Source organism: Oryctolagus cuniculus, chromosome 10, assembly GCF_051225735.1.
Source record: "Oryctolagus cuniculus isolate XC-2025 breed Fujian yellow rabbit chromosome 10, ASM5122573v1, whole genome shotgun sequence".
Lineage (NCBI taxonomy): Eukaryota > Metazoa > Chordata > Mammalia > Lagomorpha > Leporidae > Oryctolagus > Oryctolagus cuniculus.
The window spans coordinates 48455723-48476563 of record NC_142876.1 but is presented as its reverse complement, the minus strand read 5'-3'; the positions used below and the strand labels follow the sequence as shown (position 1 = coordinate 48476563).

Sequence of the window (20841 nt, the reverse complement as noted above, 5' to 3'; positions counted from 1 at the left end):
TCCAGCATGGACTGTGGTATTCTGTTAAGCCATAGAAAAGTAACACTCAGTAATGTGCTTACCTAGAAAAGGCCCATGCACAGGTTGCAACTTGAGATACTGTACATTAATATATAATTTTAATATGCAGCCCAATAGAAACTAATTTGCATGTTATAATTACCTCTCCAACTGTCTTTCATAAGATAAATACATAGCCATTAACAAAAGTTTAATGTATTACAATTTTTTGCTAAATAAATTTGCCTTATGATATTGCCTAATCTGTTGAAAGAAATGGCAAACCCCTTGATGCTTCATTAAGCACAAAGAATTGGGAATATTTGAAGTTTTGATTTTAGTGTGAAAGAATACTTCATAGCAGTAGCTAAATTAATGACATTGTTTTTCAAATAGTTGCTACACAATAACTCACAGCTTATTAAAATTATTCATTTAGGTTAAATTAGGTCTTGGCTTATGCAAAGCTTGCTTTGTGACAATCAAGATGAGAAACAACACAGGATGCACAAAGAGAGATTACTTTTTATGCTTAATTCATCTTCTGATGTGTTGGTTTCTATCATTTCTAGGAAGAATAGGGAATCAATCCACTAATATAGAAACAGAAATGCTGAAAAACAATTTCCCAATCCCCTAGGAGGAACAGAGAACAGAGAAACTTATATAAAAAATGTGTGTTTGAACAAAAGTTATTTTTTTTTAAATTAATAAGCAACACCCACTTAATATGAGATATTAATAGGAAAACTGGGATGAGGAGTATTTGGGAATCACTACCTCACAATTTTTGTTTTGTAAATAAACTATTCTGGAATAAAAGGTTTAAAATGTAAAAATAAAATTATTTTCAATGGGCACAAATCAGGGAAAATAGGACTTTTAGATGTGACTATAGGGGGCAGCACTGTGGTGCAGCTGGAAACACCACAGCTGGCAGTGCCAGCATCCCATATGGGTGCCGGTTTGAGTCCCAGCTGCTCCACTTCCCATCCAGCTCTCTGCTGTGGCCTGGGAAAGTACTAGAAGATGGCCAAAGTCCTTGGGAACCTGCACCCACTTGGGAGATCTGGAAGAAGCTCCTGGCTCCTGGCTTCAGATCGGTACTGCTCAGACTGGTGTGGCCAACTGGGGAGTGAACCAGTGGATGGAAGACCTCTCTCTCTCTGCCTCTCCTTCTCTCCCTGTGTATCTCTGACTTTCAAATAAATAAATAAACTTTAAAAAAAACATGTGACTATAAAAGTCAAGAAACCAATATCAACTATGAAAGTGTTATTCTGACAAATTCTTGACTGCCTAATGTGTGACCTGCTGTATGATCAGACTACATTGCACTTCCACTATAATCTGCCCTGGTGAGATCCAAGTGCTAGCTCATGTGCTAGCTCAGCTGGCACACTCCCTAGAGCCAATGGAACCAACAGCAGTCCCCACCTCCACATTACCTTTTGGCTCAGGTGAAATAATCTACTCCACCTTCCCCACAAGCTGAGATTCTCACATGCTCTCAAGATGAACTCAACTTTCAATTACTCTAAGTGCCTTTCTGGAATAATACTTCTTACAATAAATTGTATTCTGTTCATCTTAACAATTTGATCTATTAAAATTATATTTGTTGCCCGGCACCGTGGCTCAATAGGCTAATCCTCCGCCTGCGGTGCTGGCACACCGGGTTCTAGTCCCTGTCTTGGTGCTCCGGATTCTGTCCCAGTTGCCCCTCTTCCAGGCCAGCTCTCTGCTGTGGCCAGGGAGTGCAGTGGAGGATGGCCCAGGTCCTTGGGCCCTGCACCCACATGGGAGACCAGGAGAGGCACCTGGCTCCTGGCTTCAGATCAGCACGATGCGCTGGCCGTGGCGGCCATTGGAGGGTGAACCAACGGCAAAGGAAGACCTTTCTCTCTGTCTCTCTCTCTCTCTCTCACTGTCCACTCTGCCTGTCAAAAAAAAAAAAGTATTTGTTTATTTTTATTTGAAAATAACGGAGACAGGTTTGTGAGGTAATTAACATTCCACCACCTCGTTAGTTCCCCACATGTTTACCACAGCAGCCCAGGAGCTCGGTTTTCCATCTGTATATCCCACATGGGTAGCAAAGACCCAAACACTGGGCACCATCTGATGCCTCCCAGGATGCACATTTGCAGGAAATTACATTAAAAGCAGAGGGGCCAGTGCGCAAAGAAGGTGTTCTGAAGTAGGATGTGGCCATTCCAACCAGTGACTTAACTGCTGTGTACTTGGTCTGGAAAAGTAAACTCATACACACTCACAGCTATCTCTTATCCTGTCTACACCACAGAATACTATAAGATAGGAATTATTAGGGTTGGTTATGGAAACAGATCATCTAGGTTTGAACACTGAAACTGCACACTCCAGCTTTTTCATCTTGCCCAATAACATACTTTATAGGATGGTACTTAGTATTATATTGAATGAGACAGTGTAATTTAAGTTTGAATTACACATGTGAACATAGTAAGCATGTAATAATGATTGTTAAAAGTCTAGATAATTTTCCTACACTTCTTATATAGCTAGTTTTACAATTTACTTGTTTTTTCATCTTAAAAATCTCTTGAATAAGTCCCCATTTTTCTGTTATCACAATCAATTCCTTATGTTATTATTATTTATAGTCATAACTAAAATATTGCAAAAATCCTCTAACCAGTCAAGTGTATCTTCATTTTTATATTTTGGATAATAGCTTACATGCTATCACAGGCCCATGTGTTAAAGATCTGGTTCAAAAAGTCTCATGTTAATGGTTAATGGAATAAAATTAATAGTTGAAGAATTAGTGGTAGAAATGATCCAATTATGGTATCCTGGAAATGGACCCAGTGGTAACTCTCTAGGTCAATGAGGGCCTAGGTTTTTCTTGAAATAAGGTTGGTTATAAGAGCTGATTTGGGCATGATTCTCTGCTTCCTGGTCCACCATACGATTCTCCATCCACACACATTCCATGACTCAGCAATTGCCAGACTAATGAGGCTCCTTGATACTTGGCTTGTGAACCTCTAGAATTGCAAGCAGTAATAAAACTTCCTTTATAAGATTCTTCTCTCAGGTGTTTCAGTTTTAGTAATGAAAACTTGACTAACATAAGCCCCTATAACCTGGTCTACCTCCTGATGCCACAGTGCTTTTGCTAAAATATGTGTTGTGACGTCCAGTGAAAACATAACAAACAGTTCACTTTGATACCACAATCTGCCTATTTGCAATGCCAACATTACATATCAGAGTACTGGTTAAAGTCCAGCTACTTCAATTTTGATCCAGGTTCCTGCTAATGCACCTGGGAAAGCAGTAGATACTCAGGTCTCTGCTACCTATGCAATGTCACCTGGATGGACTGCCTGGCTCTTGCTTTAGCCTGGCCCAGCCTTGGCTATTTTGGGCATTTGGGGAGTGAATCAGTAGATGGAAGATCCCCATTTTTCTGTCTCTTATTCTCTCTTTCACTATACCATTTGAATGAATGAGTAAATAATAAATAAATAGATAGATAGATAGATAGATAGATATTTAGAGCTGTAAAATAACTGAAGAGATCATGAAATGGACAGAAAATGCAAACTCCTAAAAGTGGCTGACATGGACCTCTTAGGCAATTGTTTATAGCTAGCACAATGAATACCCACTGGGTATGTGCTCTGTGCCAGGCATCATGCTGGGGTTGGAGTTTACACAGATGAAAGACACTGATGATAGTGGCAACATAAGGAAATGAAATCAACTTTATGTTATATTATGATTAGGGTTATGAATGAGATACACTGTAATTAAGGCAGAAGACTGCTGCTCTAATGACTGATATTTCTGTTACTAATTGCCACCCCAATAAGAATTCCAATAGTTTTAAAAACACATTGAGTACAAGCTGGCGCCACGGCTCAATAGGCTACTCCTCCGCCTGAGGCGCCGGCATACGGAGTTCTAGTCCCGGTCAGGGCACCGGATTCTGTCCCGGTTGCCCCTCTTCCAGGCCAGCTCTCTGCTGTGGCCCGGAAGTGCAGTGGAGGATGGCCCAAGTGCTTGGGCCCTGCACCCGCATGGGAGACCAGGAGAAGCACCTGGCTCCTGCCTTCAGATCAGCGCGATGTGCCGGCCGTGGCGGCCATTGGAGGGTGAACCAACGGCAAAAAGGAAGACCTTTCTCTCTGTCTCTCTCTCTCTCACTGTCCACTCTGCCTGTCAAAAATATATTGAGTACATACACTTCAAAGTGTTTTATAGTTCATCCTGACAACTCTATCAAGTGAACACTACTGTTATATATCCACAAATGGGCAATGAATCCAGTCAAAACTACTTGGTTGTGAAAGCTGTGGGGAGCTGGTGTGAGGTGGCTTGTCTGATGATCTAGTTAGCTGTGTCTATTTATCTTGCATTTTTCAACTTTCATATGCTAGTTGCAAATGTATGAAGAATATGTAGTGAATTATATCTTTTGTTTAGTACAATAATTCAGTCTATTTCATTCAAGAGAATGTAATTTAATTGCCTATGCTTTATCCACTTCCCTAAAGCCATAGTCTTAAGATCTCAAACTAAATGGTATTCCTGCGTCAAGGCACACAGTCATCATATTGCCCTATCCCATTTCTAAAGGAAGAACATGGTATGTTCCCTTGGTAGACATACAGCTATTGAAAATCAAATGATACAGGCCAGACAAATTGTCTCTGTGTAGTTCACTGCTGGATGAATTAATTGCTTTTTGTGTGTTTCTATGTGAACTGTCAGTCCATAGTGGCATATTACTGGCAAGAGAGAGAACAACCGTTTCATAAAGCTTTCATGAAACATTTCTACTTGTTGCTTAAGTGGAATGTCTAAAAATGTCTCATGTGGACTGAATAGAGGCAGTAATTAGAGTATTTTCAGGTAGAAATGAGTATTAATTCTATTATTGCAATTGTTAGTTTCTTATGTTTTCTACATAAATGCTTTTATCTAAAGTACTAATATTTTTAGTCCAAAAGAGTAAAAATTCTCCGATACTCTGCTAATATTAATAATTTTCTGAAATATTTTCTCTCATTTCATTTATGAATATAATGATGGATAATCAGAAGTTAGCACACAGTCTAATTTTAGTCACATAGTACACAATAAAACACTGTCCCATTCCTGGATGGGAGATAGAAGGCTATTCAGGCAGTAGCTGGTTTCTGCTATCAAAGTCATAGGGAGCAGTTAGTGGGTAAGATTTGGAGTTAGAAAAGGCTGTGTTGCACCCTAAGTCCGCTGTTCACAGGTTTTAAACCTCTGTTACTCAGTTGAAGTTTGCTGTGAGGGTTAGACGAGGTCATACTTGTGAAAACAATACTGAGCTCCTTAGATCTTTGATGTGTGACCATTTTTTTTCAATTTAACTGATATTTGTTCTTGGCCATAGTACCATTTTTAAAGTTTAATTTTTATTGAAAACTGTTTATAGATATTATATGAAGAATCTACACTGTTTCACACTAATACTTGACTCACATAATAAAACTTCAAATTCTATAATATGGAAATCAATGCAATTGTTGTTCAATGATTTAGCAAATGAATGAATGATAACTTAAGTGATCTGGAACTTTAATCAATGAAAGTATAGAGTTGCCAAAAACATAATGTACTTTGTTTTTCATTTATCTTTGACATTGTGAATATTGAATCTTCATGAATCTGTAGAGAATTCCTATTTTCACAAAGAATTGTGTGTGTTTATGAATAAGGTGTTTGCATTTATACCACAACCTACAAACCTTAACGCATAATAAATATCAGAATGTGGAAAATCTAGGATCCCGTGCTGCGGTGCAGTGGGTTAATGCCTTGGCCCCAAGTGCAGGCATTCCATAGGGACGCCGGTTCGGCTGCTCCACTTCCAATCCAGCTCTTTGCTATGACCTGGGAAAGCAGTGGAAGAGGGCCGAACTCCTTGGGCCCTGCACCCACCATGGGAAACCCGAAAGAAGCTCCTGGCTCCTGCCTTCGAATCAGCGCAGCTCTGACCATTGCGGCCAATTGGGGAGTGAACCAGTGGGTGGAGGATTTCTCTCTCTCTCACTGCCTCTCCTCTCTCTGTGTAACTCTGACTTTCAAATAAATAAATAAGTCTTTAACAAAAATAATGTGGAAAATCTCATGACTGGAATATTGAGGCTCAAAGTCAATATTTCCAGGTAAAAACTGATGGATGAGATCGCGTGATTCCAGGTATTTACTAGAGAATATCAAAGATTTTCTTTTGACAAAAGAATATTCACTTCAATTGAAATTCTGAAAACTACTACTCAAATATATTTATGTAAAAATATAGATAACTCTCTTATACATTTAAATTTCTATTGCATTCTGACTTTCTCTCCCCTTCCTCTGTTCCTTGTTACCTAAAATTTTATAAAGAGCATTAGATAATCTGAAAAAATACCCTTTGAAATTCTTTATTAATTTTATCTCTTCCATAATGAAACTGATTATCTATTAAGTTCTGTAAAATATGTCTTAATAGTTTAGGATGATTATATTTTTCAAAAAGACAAATGCATAATTTCAAAAAATCCCAAATGAAATAACATGAATTTCTCTCTTGGTTACTTTTAAAAGAAGCTGTGATAATATTCATCATAAATCCAACAGCAGAATGTAGAAGATATGAGAAATCCAAAGATGATATTCCTTCTACATTTTGAGAATTAAAAATTACTTCTTCAATTATTAAAATTGATGAAATTTCAACATAGTAATAAAAAGTTATCACAATTCCATGGTAATTTGCAAAAACGGTTATATAATAATAGGTAACAGAATTTTATAAGCATTATAACATCTTCAATGCTTATTCTAATATAAACTAAATCATTTTATGAACATATTTTTGCATTACTTAGAGTAACAGGTTTATTAAAGAGGAAATTAAAGCTGTTAAAGCATATCACTGTGGAAATTAGTGAAACAGCCATGATTCGTAGGCCACAAGTGCATTTTCCAGTAGTCCCCTCATTTTTCACAAGTGAAAGCCAGTGCATCACTCACTCTATAACTTGGAAGGAGATTGAAGCCCAATGAGATAATTGCTGACCTTGCATTTCTTTATCAAGCACAAAAGTAATAGTATGTTTTCACTGAGTAAGTGTTAAACCATTGCTCAGTTACAATTATGTTTGACATATGTCCCTAATAAATCTATTTGTAACATTGATTAACAAAAGTTGTTTGCCTTAATCTAGTAGAGTTACTATCATATTTTTTAAGTTAGTATAGTTGAGCTCAATGATAATCGGGTTACATTTTATATATCAATTCTAATTAACTGATAGGAAGTGGAGCTCTGTGTTAAGATTGTTGGGGCCTTGGCTTCTTTCTAGGGAATAAATATCAGCAGATATAATGTGTACCTGACTTAAAAATAACTGATGACGAATGATATTTATATATATATATATATATATATTTCAACACTCAGATAAATAAATTTCAACACTCAGATTATATATATATATAATGTTGAAATTACATTACTTCACTATCATCATCATTACCATCATCATCATTGTTTGCCTCATATTTTCTTCAAGAAGTTAAAACATTTTGAAATCATTTACCTTTGTTTTAAAATTATTATTTTAATATTAATATCTCGAGGGTCCTTGTCATCCATTTAGATAAGATTTCTAAGTATCAACTATTTGTAAATGAAACACACAACATGATATGCGTTAGCATTTACTTAGAGAGTGAGAGAAATATGCAGGAAAGTGAGGGCTTTGTAACAGGGAAAAGGAGTCAGAAATTAAAACTGGGAATTGCATAACAGGCTTTTCTAGGGAGTAGACCAGAGGCTGCAAGGGAGAGAGAGCATGGGGGCAGGAGAGCAGCTCTGCGGGTCCAAGGGTGGAGCAGGCATCAAAGGTGGCCAAAAGGCTGCCGTGGCCAAGAGACACTGGGGTGAGCAGAGGGGCAGGCTCGGGGCTCCAAAAGGGAGTGGTTATGTAGTGAGTGTATACAGGTGAGGTCACATAGGTGCATGAGACCATGCAGGGGGAGAAAAGGCATGGTTTTCCAGCTCATGAATCTAATTTAATCCTGTCTGCCCATATCAACTTTTTGCTTAATATTTAAAGCAGTTACATTTAATCTATAGCTGACATCAATCTCATAACACTACATGAGCTTTTCCAATTAAATTCTTAATTTGAGGAACAATCATTTATTATTTGTTTTGGATTCCCCTGTGTGCATAATAGGCAGGGGTATTTTATAGTGGGGGCGAATGTTTATGTGTATGTGTACCTACACACAATAAAGCAAAACGCAAGCCTTGTCTGAACATGCCACAATTATGTTTACTTTAGTACATCTGTAAGTCTGTCACTGCAGCGCAATACAATGTGAAGGTTCCCTGAATGCATAATTTTCTTCATTAGTTCTTTAATTAAAAGACAGTTCTTTTCCTATCTGAAGTCTATCATTCTAATATATGGTCTATATTATTTCTATGTTTCATATAATGACTTGCAGAATTTATTTTCGTTTCTCCATTTTAGCAAAGTTATGTTTATATAATATATATTTAAGGTTTCTATATATAATATATAAGATATTATATATACTATATTAATATGGATATCATATTTATATATCTATATATTATATTTATATTAATTATATATTATATATTATGTACCTATATATAGGAACCTTATATACATATTATGTATTATATATTACATTATTATATTATTATAGTATTACATATTATATTATATATAATTATAATATTATATATAATTATATATAATTATATATATTATATATAATTATAATATTATATATATATTATATATAATTATAATATTATATATAATATAATATATAAATATAATATTATATATATATTATATTATATATATATTAAATATAATATTATATATAATTATAATATTATATATAATATGTATTTAAGGATCCTATAAAATTAATTTCTGCTGAACCAACTGTAAATATACTGTGTTTGTCTACTTGGTATAATTGGATGTATATCTACACAAGTTTCATTCAATTTTCACAACTGTTTGTATTCAAATTCTAGGTCTGCCAACTTCACATAATATGCAGTTCTATGCAAACTGCTTAAATTTGACTTTGCTAATCTATAACACATAGATGAGAAGAGTAATCTTCATTCATAGCTATAATGAAGATTAAATCAGATTCCAGATCTAAAGCGGTAATATCGATAAAGTCAAACTCAGAAACTGAAAAAGGAAAATAATTTTATTTGGGGTTTTAGCAATTGCAATATTGAAGATACAGGTTCAGATAGTTCTGAATCAGTGTTCCAAAGAAGGTTGGAAAGTGGGAAAATATATGAGCTATTTAATTTTGAGAAGGAACAGGGTCTATGTGATTGGTAGAAGATAAAGAAACGCATGCATAAACAGAATGAAAATGCTCATAGAACAAGAGGTTGAAAACCTCTTGGTGTACATCTTGAGCCTCTAGATACAATGTAAATGTACAGTTCTTTAAGTCCCTCCACATGCTTTGGACAAAGAGAAGAGGTGACTGAAGTTAATATTTCAGGCAGCGGGTAGGGAGGTGTATAATTCCTGCTTCCGAAATGACCTCTTGACTCCATTTCGGGCAGCTCTTTTGATGTTGCTCTCATTAGAATTTTCCTTTTATTTTCACAGTAACTAGGAAATTTGCTCTATAGTATACAAAACCACGTTTGCAATTATCCTTGGGGTGGGAGGGACTTCCTCTCTTAGAGGGAAAGCCATGCATTTTTAGTACAAAACTTTTGGATTACAATTTCCTATATATTTTATACTTTAACAAGTACAGCCAATAGTTTAGCTTCAGTTTCACCATCACATTGATGTCTTATTGTGTGTAATGAGTTTTCCCTACTATGTTTAAAAATTGTGATATTTTTTCTATGTTGTTAGAAGTTACATGGGAAGTAGCAGAAGTAGCAGAAAATACTATACACAGTCTGTTATTATGTCAGAGACAGCTTCTGAAATTCTCTGTATTTAATAGATTTCAGGGATAAAATGTTTCACCTTTCACCATAAATTGCTTTACTTTAATTAATGAGCTATTCCCCAAACAATTCTTGATTTCTCATTTGGAAGTGGAGTTCTTTTAGTTCTTAACTCCAAACATTTGGCTAATGATTTTCCAGTGCCATTTACTCATAAACACGCCTTAAGATTATCTTTTGACTCATCTGTCCTTCTAAAGAAAGACAATAAAGCATTAACAGTGGCTTTCTGTGGCTATAAAGAAGTCCTAAATTCTTTAAACAAATGGTTACAATCTTGCTGTCTCATCTACTTATTGATGCTATAGCTCCCTGTCATCAGAGTGCTGTTGAACTTGCAGTGTCTCAGAGTTACAGATAAGCTTTAAAGAGTAGAGATAACTTTTATTTGTTATGGACCATAAAACTGGAGTCTCCCTGACTATCTGACAAGGAGGCTTCTGATGATGCGTGTTCAGTCAAGCAGAGCAAAAATCGAAATAGGTCTGAAGGGCATGGTCCTGGAGGCATCAGCAGTATAAAACATACACAATAGACTATGAGGCAGTGAGATAAAATTAGAGAACAAGGAACACAGGAACCAATTCTTTCATGGGAAATTGTACCAGCATTCACAAATCTTTTCATCGGGTTGTCTGATAATGTCTATTCAACATGATTTAATGAAAACAAAATCTGGCTAGCAATAGATTTCTCAGGGCTTATCATATATATATATATATATATATATATATATATACACATACATACACACACACATATATGATCAATCTACAGTAAACTTTTAAAAATTCTTTGTTTTTAATTTTAATTTTTAACAGACTCAATGTGATTTTTAGACACAATTCCAAGAATATAGGTCCTACATATTGTGCACACACACACACAGGTATGCACTGTATGATGATGTTTCAGTCAACGATGGACCACATAAACAAACTCAGTCCAATAAGATTATATTTGGGCTAAAAAATTCCTATATTATATTGTGGCATCATAACTGTCATAACACTTTAGCACAATACATCATTCACATGTTGGTGATAATCCTGGTACAAACAAAACTACTATACCATCAACTGCATAGAAGTGCAGCACATACAACTATGCACAGTTCATAATGCTTGATGATGGTAGTAGATGACTATGTTATTATTCATTTACTATATTATATTTTTCATAATTATTTTAGAGTCTTCTCCTACTTACAAAACTAACCTTGAAGGCCAGTGCTGTGGCGTAGTGGATAAAGCCACCACCTGCAGTGCCAGCATCCCATGTGGGCACTGGTTTGCATCCTGGGTGCTCCAGGTGCTCCATTTCCAATCCAGTTCTCTGATGTGGCCTGGAAAAGCAGTAGAAGATGGCTCAAGTCCTTAGGCCCCTGCACCTAAGTAGGGGACTCTGGGGAAGCTCCTGGATCCTGGCTTTCAATCGGCTCAGCTCCAGCCATTGTGGACATCTGGGGAGTGAACCAGCGGATGGAAAACCTCTCTTGCTCTTGCTCTGCCTCTCTATAACTTTGTCTTTCAAATAAATAAATAAATCTTTATAAAAATAAATAAATAAGCCTTACTATAATACACTATACAGTATTACCCCCCAAGAGTAGCTTCATATATATTGTTTAATGAGTATCTTAACTATGTTTTCTTTTGGCTGATTTAATATTATGTTATTTTGTTCATGGTCTTAGGAAAATAGGCTATACTATACAGCCTAGTTGTATATTTGGCTGTATCAACTCTCATATAGGTTTCTATAACTATTCTCTATGATGGTGGCACAGAGACAAAATTGTTTAAAAAATACATTTCTCAATGTGTCAATACAATTAAATTATATATGAATATATATATCTTATTCATATGATTTGTTCTATTAAGTATTTTAAAACTAACTTTATTTTGTTAATTGTGAAATTTAATGTCCTTTTAAATATTTGTCTGAGGTTTGGAAGGAATCTATAGTGTTAAAATAATTAAATATTTCATAAAATATTGTATCAACTCATGATCCTCTGATAACCAATTACAGAGACTAGAAGCTATCCATCATGTTTTTCCATATATCTGACTCAAATTCTTCTGAATGAGTGCAATCATTTGTTTAATGCATATAAGTAGGAGTTAAAATATGGTGAGGAGAATAAACTATCATTAAGAACACACCAGTTCCCGGTTGCTCCTCTTCCAGCCCAACTCTCTGCTGTGGCCTGGGAGGGCAGTGGAGGATGGCTCAAGTGCTTGGGTCCCTGCACCCACATGGGAGACCCGGAGGAAGTACCGGGCTCCTGGCTTCGGATTGGCGCAGCGCCGGCCATAGCGGCCATTAGGAGAGTGAACCAACAGAAGGGAGACCTTTCTCTCTGTCTCTCTCTCACTGTCTATAACTCTCTCTCTGTCTCTCTCTCTCACTAACTCTTCCTCAAAAAAAAAAAAAAAACAGTCAAAATATATATGAACAAATTACATAAATATGATGCTTATAGTCACAATTTTATTTCATGAAACGTGATTCTCATGAGAGCATAATTATATTTGTAACAACATATAATTAATCTATAAATATTGTTTAATTAATTTCCCACTGTATGTTGTCTAAAACGTTAAATGGATTTTTGGCTTCTTCCTAATCTGGTTACCAAATCCGAGAACAGAGAGAAGATTTCATTGCTTGAATTCTTTAGATAATCACTACAGTTGACAAGGCTCAGACAGAGTTACAAAGACCCTTAATTACATCGTTTGAAATCATCTTTAAAAATCTGTTTAAAACCTGCAGCATCTCCTTTTAATAGTTTTGTTTAATTGGTGACTGTCAGTTTTCTAGCCAGCTCGTTAGTTATTCCCTCTTCCCTAGTACTGACTCTGATAAAACTGCTCCAAATTATTGGATATGATTCCATGCACTGGCTCTTAAATTTAAGATTCTATTTGCAATGTTTGGAATGACGAAAGAGGCACAGATTTTGTATTCTGTTGAAGTAACCTATGGTGTTCTCTTAATGTCTCTATTAGGTTCTAATCGTTTAAAAACAGCTGAATTTTTTTGTTAAGAGTTATAGTTTGTTTAGATTCGTGCTTATTCTAAAACATTTGAGTAATCATCTTGTAATAGTGATCAAATCTGGTCTGTATTATGTTGCGATGATAAGGGATCCTATTTCTACTATATATTTTAAACTCCTTGGCACCCTTGACAGTAATTCAAAAAATCAAACTTCCAAGATCTTTGAATTTTGACATTTCCAGTTGGGCTCCTGAAGATATCAAAGGATATATGTCTCTCATCTCATAGAGACGCCAACTAATCAAGCTATTTGGATTATATTCCAGGTACTGCCAAGATGTGAATTGATGCTAAATTTTAAGTTATGATAATAAAAAAGGCTCCTGATACAAATGTCCAAAATGCAAAAAGTCTAATGATCTACGAGACCAGATGGTTATCTTAATGAGAATGTCTCAGTAGTCTAAAAGGGTTAAATGTTTTCTAAAATCCCATAGGTGCTTTCAAAAATATGGCATGGAGTAAGCAAGTGCCTCTTCTTGTTGGTTAATGAGTTTATAATTTTAAAACATGGCTATTTAATGTTTTTTGTCATTCGTAGTTTCCTCTTGGTTTCCTTTCCACATCCACTCTGAGTTTCTTGACACCATTGTCTTTCAGTAACACCTAGTTCTCAGGGGAAGTGAGAAGGAAATATCAACAAAACAACTTCTGGAAGTTATCCACAGCAACTTAGAGTTGCAATGTCTTAGGCCTGCTCTCTGCTTCACAGTCAACAATTTTGAATAATGGCTTTAATTCTTGTTTCCTTGTTCAACCCTATGTGACAACTTCCACTTGTTACCTCTATAAATAATATCCTTCCAAATTACTCACACCTGCTTCCCCTAGTGCAGGTGCAAATTGGATCCAAAAGATCACTGAAATCTAATGAAAGTTATGTCCTAAGTACTTGGCTAAAATCTAGTTCGTGTCTTTTATTCCTCCCTGTCTGCAGTTAACCTATTCAATATTTCAACAGAGAAGTTTCTGTTTTATTATTATTTTTAAGTCTTTCAAAATGAGCAGTACTTTTTTTCTTAGATCATCAGTTCTCTAACATCTCCCATTGTATTTCTGTCTGTGTTTATTTTCTCTGGTATATCTGGATACATCATTTTTGTTAATGAGAATTTTTTCAGTACTGCTTCAAACTGACATCATTAGAATAAAAAACATTTTAATTAAAATGGAGGTTTTATGGAAGCTTTTGTCTTCTCTTTGATTATACCTTGTCCTGGTTTTGTTCACTTCTTTTCCTTTTTTGTTTAATCATTTCTTTTATGGGTGAGTAATTGAATAAATGAGGCAGTTATTGCATGCAGTGTACTCTCAAACATAGTGAATTTTAAAAGAATTTATTTCTTATATATTTTATTTTACACTGAGAAGCAAATCCCAGACATCGTTCTAACCTGGCATATTCTATGTCATGATTGTAACAATCTTGATCATGCACTAATAATAGCATTCAGAGCATCAGAGACGTTGAAGCCTCTTATCCCAGTGCGATCTTTAAAGATTCTAGGCTGCAGACACAGTGAGCTGCTCAAACATCTAATACATTGTCATGTCTTCATAATTTTGTTCAGGTTCATCCTTCCCTGAGATGGAAAACTTACTTATTCCTTAAATCTAAATTCAAATATCATTTCTCTGAAGCAAGTGAAAAATTTGTGCTTTCTCCTTATTGAACTCCTATGAATTTAAATTCTATGTTCATTGTAACACATATTTATTTGTCCTTGAATCAGAATCAACTCTTTTCATGTATGCCTCACAACTATATCACAAACTCTAGTCAGAACCGCCCTACAGCCCCCAAATTGGGTATTCCAGTTAGTTAATTATATAATGAAACCAAAACAATGCTCCAATAGAAAGAGAAGCTGGTGGCTAACATATTACTTTCTTTTTCATATGATTTGAAATATATAATTGTTATAAGATGTGTTAGTAATTGCATATTCAGTGATTATGGTATCTAGCCACTATGCAAGTCATTGTGGATAAGATTAATAAGATGCTTTCCACATGTAAGAGTCTAGTGAAAATTGCGGAAAATAGAGAGATAATTGTACTTTTTTATGAAAAATATGAGATGGAAAAGTTAATTCAAAATGACAATAAACCAACATGAAGGCAATTTTCCTAACTAAGATAAGTCAGGGAAAGTCTTCTGCAAGAGCCTTGACATAAACTTAGTTTTTAACGTTGGAAATGCATTGATGAGATACAGAGAATATAGAGGACATTCAAGATAGAGGACAATAATTCAAGATATAGCTGATTACTAAAAAATATCACTGTTTGGTGTTGACAGTAATTTTTATGGAAAAGCAGTCAGTGGTGATGGGTGGTACTGGTGGTGAGGTGGGTACTATAACTTGGAGTGACTTGAATCTATTGTTAGGAAACTTTGAATTGATCACACATACTGGAAATGTCCTAAGTGCTCCCTGTAGGACTCCAGTATTTTCAGGAATTAATTAAAAGGGGATTCTCTCTTCATAAATGTTTAAGAGATTATGTGGCTACAAAAAATTAAACAGATGTCTTTACTACAAGACTTCTCAAAGTTGCAACACAAATATATGTATTGTGACTATTCAAAAAGGAGATCTAATCCTGAGAATTTTATAAACATCCCTGTTCCCATGCATATGCTTCCTCTTCAATGACCACCAATCAACAGCTTCTAGAATCTTTGTGTTCTGTGATCTGTGACTTGGGGAACGTTGAGGGGACAGGGGAACACTCTGCTACAGATAATGAGAAATCATGAAAGAGAGGTTTGTAAATGATTATTATGTTGGTTTTGGAGAGTAGAAATGAAGTGAAAGGATAAAAGAGATATAAGGAATACCGTGGATGTCCTAAAAAGTATGAAGCATTGAAGTAGTTACGTATCAAGAAAAGATAGAAGCAAGAAAATACATTGGGGAGATTTCTTAGAGGTATAATCAATAGGAGTATGAATTAAATTGGGGGAAACAAAATTCAGGTATGATGTTCAGTGTTTTAACTTATGTGAGTAACTCCTTGTGGGTTGCCAATAGTCTGGTTATGGAAGTAGAAATTTATTTAGATAAGTAAAGTAAAAGGTCATTTTGGTTTTGAAAATGTCTATTTTGAGCTTTTAGTGGAAATCCAGATAGATATATCTGGTTTGAAGTGAGATTTAGGACTCAAGATTTTGGCAGAGTGACCTCAGCTGGAAATAGTGTTTATAAATCACTATGAAACCTGTGGAAATGATCAGTCATCAAAATGAGGTTTTCATCAGTCTTTGGTTTCAAAGCGTGTATACTTCCTTAATAATGAAAATTATGGCTGACAAAAGTTGAATGAAAAATGTTTCAGACAATTAAAAAATGTTTGTGAATATCTTCATTTTGCAGATAATAGAAGGTTATTTTTTCTAAGAATTCTTGCTCTCATAATATAAACTCTATTCAGAAAATCAACGATTCACCCTGCAAGTATTATACTTTATAAAAAAGACTAAATCCTATGTCATGGATGAAAACATTGGTAGTATTTTATTCTACTTGTTTTGATTGTACCTTGAGACCTGAGAGTACCTCACTAGATGCATTTTACAGAGCCAATGGGACAAAAACGTGTTCAAATGTAAACAAGTTCTAACACACTTTTGATCAACACATATGTCCTTAGGGTAAACATTTAGTCCTAGCTGTGACCAAAGGGTGACAAATTAGTAAGTGATGAATTATTTGTACTAACACTTCTGTCTTCATATACTATACTTCTTAAAATATTTAGACAATGTTAGGTATGGGGATTTAGATTGCATGTGTTTGGAAATTTACATCTGCCTTTTCTCAAATGCTATTTCCAGTAGAAAACACCATTGGCACCTGGAAATGTATACACATGCTGATCTAATGCCTTTCTTAAATTATTAATGCTGAGTTTATACTTGGTCCAAGTTAGTATAAGAAAAAGTAGCAAAACTCAGAATTTATTAGGGTTGTTAATATAGATAGCAAAGCTGTGTTATTTTCATATTTATGTACAAAAATGGAGTTTTGTATTACTACAAAGTACATTGGAACAAAAATGCACTAATTCTGCAGAAAGTATGAAAATAAAGAAGTGATATTGATAAAGGAATGAGATTAATGAAAACATTTTAATTTTTATGTCAATTTGAATATATTTCAAATTTTAATGTTTTATTTATACTGTACAAATGACATTTATTATGGGGAACAACTCATTGTAATACATACAATATGGCCATGTTTTTAAAAATGCAAGATTAGGAATAAAGAAAAAGTAACAGTTTGAAAATTTTATAACACTATAGGTAAGATTTATCCTCTGAAATCCACTGTAATTAGCACTAAACAGTATAGAAAATTAGCAAGTTGTGTTGAATATGTTCACCAAATCTAAACATGGGGATAATATAGATACAGTTGAAATTGAAGTTCTGTGAGTCCTTGAGAATACAAAAGTTGATTGGGTCATTCTGTGAGGAATACTTAAGGTGTCTAGGTCACTAATGTTGAAGTTTAGACTAAAAAGGTAACAGTTCTCAATGTAACATTTTCTCCTTTTCCATTCTTCTAGTAAGAATACCAATGTCCATTTATACTATAGGGCAGTAAATTGACAAGATCGTTTTAGCATCAACAAGAGATAATTGGAGGATAATGCTGTAGCCTGCCTAGGAGTTAGGAGCATATGAGCATATTTCAAAAAAGAAAAAATGAAGGATAGAGGTCATGTATTTTCCATGAACTTTTTTTTCTAAATTTCAAAAGTTGATATTTATTAATTTATAAAATGTTATAATAGAAAACAATGCAGGTATCATAATATAAAATATTTTTAGAATTCCAAATCTACCCAATCATTAAAATCAAGATATTTTTACAGTAAGCAAAATCTGGATAGTCACCAATCTTTGTGCAAAACATCATCCCTACCCACCATATATATGAGATATATGATTAATACAGTTATATCTGATTTCAGTTATATTTATTATTCAAAAATAATTCTAGTTGACCCTGAGCTAATTGTCAGTGTAAGCAGTTTCTGCTTGCTCTATATCTAGGTGATACTGGATGAGTAAATATTGAACTTTATTAGTAGCAGGAAAGTGTGCAATGCTGTTTATTCCTCCAACTATAAAAATATATATTTCTAATATTTTAATATATTTCAATCATTGATCAAAGGGACTATTGGTCAAGCAATTCACATTTGTATAACGATTCCCAAGGACTTAGGTAATTGAAAAGCAACAATATTGTCTTCATATACAGATATACAAAATTAAATGGGAGGGGCTGGTGCTATGTAAGAGGAAAAACACACTATTCTTCATCAGTAGAGATAGGAGCCATAAAAAAATCATTGAATCTCAAAATATCAACCTAACTGCTATACATTACATTTTTGGGTACTCTATTATTACAATCAAGGAAAACATATGGTATTTGTCTTTTGAGGATTGAATTATTTCACTAAGAATAATGGTTTCCACTTGCATCCATTTTGCTGTGAAAGACAGGATTCCCTTCTTTTATATGGCTGAGTAGCATTTCATGTTCTCTCTGTCACTTTCCTTGTGTGTGTGTGTCTGTTTATAATGTTAAATATGATGTTTATATTGATATGATAGTATATATGGTGTATATATATATATATATATATACACACACACCATATTTTCTTTATGCATTAATCAGTTGATGGACATCTGTGTTGAGTCCATATCTTAGCTATTGTGAATTGTGCTGCAATAAACATGGGAGTACAGATAGTTCTTTCATACGCTGATTTTATTTCCTTTCAGTAAATTCTCAGGAGTGGGATTGCTGAGTCATATGGTAGATCTATTTTCAGATTTATGAATTATCTCCATACTGTAATCCACAATGCCTATACTAGTTTATATTCCCAGAAACAGTGGACTAGGGTGCCTTTTTCCTAATATAATCACCAGCATTTATTGTTTGTTGATTTCTGAGTGGGGTGAGGTGAAACCTCGTTGTGGTTTTGGTTTGTGTTTCTGAATGGCTAGTGTTCCTCAGCATCTTTTCATGTTTCTGTTGGCCATTTGAATTTCCTCTTTGAAAAAATGCCTGTTCAAGTTTTTTGCCCAGTTCTCTTAATTGAATTATTCATTTTGTTGTGGAATTTCTTGAGCTCTTTATAGAATCTGGATACTAAATCTTGATCAGTTGCTTTTTACAAATATTTTATCCCATTCTGTCAGTTGCCTCTTCATCTGTGTTTCTTTTGCAGTGCAGAAGCTTATCAATTTGATATAATCCCATTTGATTGCTTGTGCTTCTGACGTCCTTTTCAAGAAGCCTTTTCCTATGCCGATGTCTTGCAGAGTTCTGCTCTACTAATTTGATGGTATCATTTCAAAGATTTAGATTTCTAATCCATTTTGAGTTGATTTTTGTATAAAGTTAAGATAAGGGTCTTATTTCATAATTCTGCATGCAGAGATCCAATTTTCTCAGCACCATTTGTTGAATGGACACACACACACACACACACACACAATGCGGATGAGAGGGAGAGAGAGAAATATTGCAAATGGTGGTTAATTTTCAAATGGCCACAATGGCTGGGGCTGGATCAGGCTGTAGCAAGGAGCCAGGCATTCCATCTGAGTCTCCCACATGGTTCAAGGGCCCAAACGCTGGGTCCATCTTCCAGTATTTTTCCATGTGCATTACCAGGGAGCTGGATTGGAAGCAGAACAGCCAGGACTTGAACTAGCACTTATATGGGATGCCAGAGTCACAGGAAGAAGTTTAAACTGCTGACTAGTTTTAGCCCCTCCAAGAACTTTAGAAAGAACTTTCATACAATAGGAAGTATAGCTGGTTACAAAATCATGGATGTTTCTTCACTTATGTAACCAAAATATTATAATATTTAATTGAGTAGCTGTTATTCCTTACCAATGAGAGTAGTTACTGGTTTTGATAATTCACAAGAAAATGCACTGTAACCTTACTTCTGATTAATACAAGTGGTACATTTAGTCACGAAAATCCCTTTTGGAATAACCCGTTCCTTACTTGTTGGATAAGGGGGGAGTTTGCGAGTGTCTGAGATAGATGAGTGGCTGAATACAGCATCAATTTGCAAATTGGTTGCACATTTTCCCAATAATATAATTGTTATGGTATACATCAGCCGAACGTGATCTTTGCCTCTTTGTCTCTCCAATATTATGTATACCTTAAACTTGGTAAGATAGTAAATTACAACAGGGGCCATGCTATAAAAGATGAATAATTATGAAGAGTTTATGGGAGATTTTCCCTAGGGTAACATGACCTCGTTAGGTGTAAGTGAGGCAAGGATCAACTGACCATGGTTGCTACCCCAAAAGCTCTTTGTTCTGATAATGTTCTTTATCCCCTTTACCCCTTGCCCAATACTCTTATGTTCCTTCCCCTGGAGAACAACTTAAGATATAGAGCTTCCAGTTTTCGTCGAACAATTGAAGTTGTTGCTGAAAAATCTCAGAAAGAAAAGTGAACCATTAATAGGAAAAGATGGCAAATTAATGAACTAGACTTGATGATCCCAATTTTTTTCAGAATTAAATAATCATGTGGGAAATATGAGTCTGCAAGCAGAACTTATGAACAAATGCCCTTTAAATGCAAACTGCATGATATTTTTCATAACAAAAACATTGTATAGCATCTATAACACTT

At 34.8% G+C, this 20841-nt stretch overlaps 1 pseudogene; it reads left to right on the top strand.

Annotated features, from left to right (window-relative positions):
* Positions 1-7871: 7871 nt before the first annotated feature.
* The window catches only part of LOC100346110 (cytochrome b-c1 complex subunit 2, mitochondrial pseudogene), a 198278-nt pseudogene continuing 185308 nt past the window's right edge, over positions 7872-20841 (top strand).